General features: G+C 35.2%; 1 pseudogene; it reads right to left on the bottom strand.

Moving 5' to 3' along the window:
• Window positions 1–5,195, bottom strand: LOC121208526 (type IV inositol polyphosphate 5-phosphatase 7-like; annotated as a pseudogene).
• Between the last annotated feature and the right edge of the window lie 2,855 nt (window positions 5,196–8,050).

The raw sequence follows: 8,050 nt of genomic DNA, 5'->3' as shown, positions 1-8,050 counted from the left end.
CCAGAAATGAAGTGTGTATGTATATACAGTACCTGGTAATTATGAAGAATAATGGGAAAGGAGCAGTGGGTGTTTGTATATCAGTTAACTATGCATTGCATTAAGACCGGTAATTGTAAGCTAACGTCGTTTTTATGCAGAATTTACACCTGATCAAGAAAACATTGAATCAGATTATTACAAGAAACTAAATATTTAACACCCTCCCCACTACCCCCCCCCCAAAAAAAAAAAAGAGAGAGAAAAAAGTGGACCAACCTTGTTTTGGTTTAAAGAGCAAAGGAATGTCGCCATCACCTTTAATAATGAAAGTCCCCAAAGTACATTCCTACAAACATAAGAGACCGATATTCAATTTATATAATTAAGAACAAGGAATGGCTCTTTGCAAGAAAGAACAAAAATATCAAACACTTTGATGATACGCACAAGTACATACATTTTGTTTCTAGGAAATGAAATAGTTTTCATGTAGATTCTCGTACAGTCCATTAGCTAAGTGACAAAAGCTAAGAGACATGATTCAGTTTCTTGGAAGACATGTTTAAATCGAGTCAAGTATGGGTTATGCCTGCCCATGGACCACAAGTGTGCTAGCATTTGTCTACTTTAGAGTTTAGACAAATTTGTTGCACACCATTTAAGAAAAGTAAAAAAAAAAAAAAAGAAAAAAAGTAATGACAGGGATTTACCTGGTTGATTTCAGAATGCAAGATTATTGCTGATATGCAGAAGGACCTTGAAATTTCTCCAAAAGATATTTACTGCCATTGAAGATCACTTAGTAGTAGGAAAAACAAATATTTTCAAATTCAAAAAAGAGTTAAGTTTGATAATATGGAAACAAGACAGCTAAAGCCTAATTGAATGAATGTGATAAGGTATACCTTCAGTGAGGGCCCTCACTCTTCAGAAGAAATTCAACTCAGTGTATCCATGCGCATATGGCAGAAGATCCTCTGCCTCAATCCTTGAACTAGAGTGGCTCATGCTTTTCTTCAATCGGCCATGGCTTGACTCAACCTCAGCCCAAAATATACCGTAAACTGGTCGGTGATCTGAGAACCTAGATTCCCACGGACATAAGATAATTGGTGGAGGCCTTCCCCGTACCACAATATGCGGTCACACCTTTGTACAACAAAGTTAAATTAAGTCAGCACTTCAAGTTAAATTTGAAAAGAGAAAAAAAAAATGCAACAGAAGATGTGGGAGGGTTCTTAAATACACTATCATTTTGTTAATGTCAAAGCTATGATTTCAAGTACTTGATCATGCCTTATGGTGGGAAGAATTTTCTTACCAAGCAGGAGTTCGGCATTTCTCCTTTGGGTGCATATCATCTCCTGCATATCTGTCCGAATTAGTTGAATACTTGTATGTTGGTGGGAAGTAAATTTTTCCTTCATTCCATCCCACAAAAGCACGTCCTCTTTCTGCTCTATCCTCAACTGCAAAGAAAACCATCAATGAAAGGTTTTCTTATTAAACTTTTCTGTAAAACTTATCATATGTATTTCAGACCTGTGAAGAAATTTGGCCTAAAAACACTTCGGACGAAATTTGTGGAGTTTGTAACAGGACAGTAAAGCATACCTGGTCATTTTCTAACAATGCCCTCCAATTCTGCATCTCAACAAGTGCCTTGGCCGACCGATATGAGAGGGCGATTCGGTAGTTCAAATCCCCAAGCCAAATTATTCGACTGGATTAAAATATAAACAGTCAGTATATGCAAGCGAAAGGGAGGAACAAAATATTAGCAGTTTGCATGTACAAGATGGATCCATTTCGCATTATCCTAAAAGGAAATTCTGTTGATTTAGAGCTGTTCTTGATCATCAAATGATAAAGAGTTCATTCATATAAATTGTTTCAGAGCTATTCTTATATACTTTCAAATCCTTTTTTTCCCATATGCATTAAGTAATTTCAAAGAAAAGAAAAAGAATTTAATTGATGGTAGACTAGGAAAGGGTTTACTCATGCTCAAGGATAGTTCAGGAGACTTCTCATCAGCAGCATTATGAACTGGTGGAAACCTCGTCTTCTTAAGAATCTCCATGACATCAGAGTTTCTTCTTAGCTCATCACCCTCCTTTTGCCCAGAAGTTAAATGACTACAGATGAAGCAAAAGCTTGTTTGATGCACCGACATACTAACAGATATAGAACCCTGGCGAACAAAGTCATATGGGTTAATCATTAGTGCCTCTGATTCAAGAGGAGGAGACAAGCTATTATATGGAAATCAAAGTGAAAGGCTACGATTTTTTACAGTCAAATAATACCTTATTTCCAAGATAACCCATCAGTCCTCTGCCAACACAAGATACTTTCATGTTTTTAACATGATCTCTCAATTCACTTCTTACCCAAATTGTGAGAAATATGCCAACCATTTGCTTACTAGCCACCAGACAGTACCTTGAATGTCCCGTCATCCTATATCCTTGTTCATTTGATGCAGATCCACCATAGGACATTGAGAGTACAATACAGTACTGGGTGAATCTGCAATCCCGTTATCGTCATCTGAAGAACCCCATCTGGATAATCACTAGGCTGGAGTAATCACTAGGCCGGGAGTAATCACTAGGCCTATTACCCCATCTATAACTGGAATCATAGTCACTTGGCCTATGACCAAATATTACCTGATCACAAACACTCAATCGTCTGTCAAGTCGTGGTTGTGAAATGGAGGGGTCATTGTCCATTCTCCAGCTGTTGGTTGTCTGAAATGATCGGCGATGAAAGAAAGATGAATTCTTCTGCCTAGATGACCCCTCGAAGTCTGCATCCATCTCAACAATGGGCTGTGGAACAGGAGATGGTGTATAGCAACCCCTCCTCCACTAGTTCCTGGAAGATTATTTAGAGTCTTTCTAATGAGAGACAACCACTTTTTGGCCGGTCCATTGTCTTCAGCCCCCAAAATATTCCCAGCATTCAAAGGAACTATCTCTTGAAACCTACCAAACCAAATGGGAAAGAAACTACTCCATGAGCAAAGGGCCTATAATCGAGTTTGCTAAGGAAGACATGAAAACCAAAACTTTCAAACATACCCTAAGACATATATATCTGCAGGAGGAGAGGAATGAAGCCAATCTTCTGCATTCAAATTACTAGGTGGGGATCTTCCAGCCACATTCCATGTGGCTACAAATATGCTGCTCCAATGGAAAAGAGACCAGTTGTTATAGATGCGTCAAAAAGGAATAAAATGAAAACATTCGAAAAATTGAAGTGAAAGGTACCTATAATTTTGGACATCTATGATTCGAGGGTGATCGAGATTCATTCTCCCTCGCCTGCTTTGTTCTGTATTCTTACTAAATTTTTCTGCACATCAAAGTAACATTTCAAAAATAAACAATAACAACAAAAGTCCAAAGCACAATTTCTTCTTAGAAGATGGTGAGCTTGGGAACCTGTTTTACTCTTTTTATTGTGCATGGCTCCCTTTCTGAGAAGCTAGTCCTGTATTCTACTTCACCTCCTGAAGTTTGATGAAAAGCACCTTCATACATCAACCAAGTTATATATACAAGTTATGAAACAGAAGAAAACTTCAAAAAATAAAAACTGAAGCTGCAAATGGAATATTCAACGATGCCTTGTGTGGCTGAAGAGAAATTGCATGAACAAGAAAAGGAAAATATCAGAATCTTGGGTACTAATACAAGGAATCCAGGAAAAGATAAGCCTTCAATTAACCGAGTAATTCGTGCTAGGTAGGCATGTTTTAATTGGATCGGGGAAAAATGTTCTCTTTCCTTCATTTCTCACAAAAACCAACCTCTCTTCTTCTCCGGCTTAAAAACTTGAGATTTTAACCCCTTACTATTTCCATAACTGACGAATATTACTAAGCAACCATTGTTAAATACCAGGAAAAAGAAAACCGTAGTACCCACCTCCATAAACATGATCATCTGCTTGAAAGTCCTCAGTTTTGCTCTTGATATTGAACCATTTTCTGACCATTTTTTTGGACCATGAGAGCTACACACCACCAAAAAAAAAGTAATAAACACCCAATACAAGAACACTAACCAGTTAACAACCTCCATTTCTTTTTCATAAATTTGAGTACAAGAAAGCAGAAACAGAGGACGAAGTAGAAGAAGAAGAAAAAAAACCTTGCTTTTCTTTGGTTTCCCATCTGTCATTGTTAGACTTCTACTTCATACAGTTCCTAAATTGCTCTTTACTATTCCCGGAAATCCCAGCTCTGCTTGTAATAACCCCGAAAAAAGATAAAAGAAATTAAGCTGTTAATAGAACCCCATAGACGGTACTCTCCTCCCCTAATTTCGGGCTTTTTACTAGAGTAAAACAAACTGAGTTCTTTGGTCCCAGATAGTTAACTAGGCAAACAAATGTGTCTATGTTTGCTTGCACAAAAACAAGGTAAAAGATTAACCAAAGAGAAGTAAACAAGAACTGGGATTGTCTTAGTTTCTTCTTTCTAGTGCTACTACGCATACGAAAGCAAAGGAAGAAGCCAAAAAACCTGAGAAAATGAAGGTCCAACGACTACAGCAAGAAAGAGCACTTTAATGCGTGGAAGTGAGATGGGAAGAGAGGCAGATTCCTGAAGTAGAACAAGACAATGCGGCAGACATAAAGAAAGAGGAAGAAAGAAAGAACATTGTTAAACAAAGCGAGCCTCGTTCTCAGTAAAACAGCAAAGTATCGACAGAATAAAGTTCACTAGAGAGAGAAAAACTCCCTCCTCCACTCTATTAATTTCGTCGTCCTCTTTATTCAATTTAGTGTCTATCGTAAATTTCTTTCGAAAAAGAAAAAATAAAAGGGATTTTTAACCTTTGATTCGTAGAGACTCTTTAGTCCCTCGAATCTCAAGGCAATTCCAACATGATGGGGCAAGGGGGGCAAAGAGGCAATGTCGTTTGTTGAATGTATTCAATGTTAAAACGACATGTTCAGGTTAAGGGAAAGGCTGCCCTGGTCAGCAAAGTGTTTTGGAGGTGGTAAGAGATCTACCATGCATCCTCACTGCCACTTTGTCTTTGAACTCCCTTTTCTCTTCTGTAAAACTCTTCCCTATTCTTGGTCTTCCACGATCAAAGTAATAAAGCAGTTAAAGATGCAATAAAGATAAAGGGGAATGCTTTGTAGCAGTACTACTACTGCATTTGTTTCTGTCTCTTCCTTTCCCTCTCTTTCTTTGATTTCCAATTTTTATTTTAGTTTTGGATTTTATTCTTTTGTTCACTATGAAAACTTGGAAAAATATCTGTTTTTAGAGCCCGCGTATTGCTATTGCCTATTGGTGCATTAAGTATTAAAAGAGATCCTTTCTTCCCATATATGCAGTAGCTAATACAGCCCAATATCCCTTATAACTTCAGGTCTTTCAAACAATTTTTTTGTGTGCTTGTGGAAAATGTTAACCCGTGCTTGGTGACATTCGACATTCCGAAAATACATACATATCAAAGCTAGCGATTAAAATTTCGTGTGCTTGATTGGTGAAATAGTAGAAATATATAATAAAAAATTAGAAAAAAATGAATTGAGTGTAAAAGAAAAATCTGAGAAAAAAAGAGATGATCATTTTAATATTAATACATAAAAATTAATACTTCCCAATTGTAATGATGATAGAAGAGAAAATAAGAGATATGAATTTTTTAAATATTTTATTTTATTTTATTTATTTTTATTTTTATTTTTATTTTTATTTTTATTTTTCTACCTCTTCCATTTTCTTTCTATTATATCAAACGAAATCTTAGGGTTTAACACCCCTATTCTAAAATTGTAATACACACTTTAATTGTATTAAAAATTAAAAAATATAATCAATGTATATTTTATAAAAAAAATAATGATTTTTTCTTAAACTTAATAAAAATAAATAATATATATAAAAATTACAACCCATTTTAACAGTCAAATCTAATATCAACCATACCATTTGAATCAAAGAAAATAATATTTAGTATATAAAATTGGATTCTTTTAGCAAGGTGGAGCAAGGTGCAACTGCAACATTGTTACATTATAAGAATTTAAAAAATCAAATTACTTTAATTCATTTAATTAAATTTATAAATTAAATTGAGAAAAAAAGAATTTATTGAAATCAAATTCAATAAAATTTTTAAAAATATATAATAAATTCTCTTGTATGAAAATATAGTTAAAACTATTATAGATAATTGTTTTAACATAGACTCAAATCATATGACTCTATCTCTATTTTAATACTGTATTAAAAAATCGGTTAATTTTTTAATTTTTCCTCGTTTCTTAAAAATATAATTTTCCTACTTTTTTTTATTTTTGTAACTTATTTTAATTATATTATTTAATTTTTGAAGATGATTGAATAGTGGAGTTAAGCAAACCAGAAGTCTAACCTGTTTTATTTCGAAAATGGAAAGGGAGTGCAGAGAATGTTGTTAGCTAATCTGACTGTTTCCATTCAACCTAAACTAGACCACTGCCCTTGGAAACAAAGGCAAACTGTCATTACTGCTCTTTCTTCTTTATCACTGCCACCGCCCTAGTTAATTCAAGCTACTACCAAACTTCCTTTTCTGGCGCTGAACCATATATAGTTTAATTTAATTTTCAATTTATTTATTTTGGATTTAAAATTAGGCCACTTTAAGCAACAACATCGCTTAATCCTATGTGGAGAAAGACACCCAAATAGTCTTAACGAAACTCTTGACTTTATATTTTTTTGCAAATGAAAATAGTCCTACTCCGGATTTTAGGGGAAAGTGCCACTCAAATTTTATAGTTCCTAAATTCTGCAGCCGCCGTCCAGGCTTTGCTCCTCGGGCCTTCAAGAATTCTTACACTCAAACTATCTAATTCTACTACATACTAAAAAGCAGTCGATCACATGGTAATTACAATTAAATTCTGAAAATAAATAAATATTACCACCATGACTTTAATTTTATTAAAAAAACATTTTAGCGCAATTTTCGCACTATTAATTTTAAACTTGCGTTACTAGTTAAATCTTCCAAAATAAAAAAAATTAATGTATATTAATTTTGATGTGACAGTAATAATTAATTAATTTTTTAAAAATTTTAAAAGTTTTAAAAATTATAAAAATAGTTTTAAAAAATAAAAAATTATTTAAATTATTTAAAATTTATAAAAAATATATTTTTAATGCTTTTAAATTTATAAAATTAATTAATTGCTAATGAATATATGCATGGACTGTTGTCACGGGGCTAGACCTTTCGTCTCGCAATCCGTGCGGCCTTAGGCGATTCGCTCGTCCAAACTCGCCCAAGTCAGCCTTTACTCGAATGAGGATTCCTTAAGAACTCCTCCAAGGCACCAACTCGTACAGCGAAAGCAAACTTATGCCAAAAGAAGCTTAAAAATAACAACAGAAAGGGACGCTCGCAAAGTGTTTGAGTAAATGCTCTCTATTCTCTTATTCACAAAGAATAATGAAACAATGAATGGAGTGAGTACAAATGAGGGGGAGGCTCTCTATTTATACTTGAGCTCCCCCAAAACCGACGGTCAAGATACAATTACATCGACGGATGAGATTAACCAATCCCATGATTTAAAAGATTTTACAAGATATTGCCATATCAAATCCTATCTAATCTTTACAAGATATGATTCCCTTTATCTTTAAAGATTAGTTACCATAGTTGCCTAAGTTGCCATATCTTCGCTATCGGGCCAACCAAGCTTCAATCTGACAGGCTTCTCCAATAGTTCCTTGAATCGGGCCAGCTCTCGTGGGCCAAATGATCCCTATCTAAGTAATAGACCTCCATCAGATGCATTTGGTTCGATGGTCACGGGCTTTGAACTCTGGCCCGTGACATTCTCCCCCACCCATTCTCGCAACGTCCTCGTTGCGACTCCCGAATAGCACTGACTTGATTCGCCTTAGATCCCACTCGTTGCCTTAGCTCTTCCCTTCCTTCGGGACTTTTGCCTCGGCTTCCGTCGCTTCTTAACTCAAGCCGTCCTACTCGTTTGTACATCTCGACGACAAGGAGTTATGTCACTCCCTTGC

The sequence above is a fragment of the Gossypium hirsutum genome, chromosome A10, assembly GCF_007990345.1.
Source record: "Gossypium hirsutum isolate 1008001.06 chromosome A10, Gossypium_hirsutum_v2.1, whole genome shotgun sequence".
Lineage (NCBI taxonomy): Eukaryota > Viridiplantae > Streptophyta > Magnoliopsida > Malvales > Malvaceae > Gossypium > Gossypium hirsutum.
The sequence above is the reverse complement of the archived record's forward strand: the minus strand, read 5'-3'. Positions and strand labels throughout refer to the sequence as shown.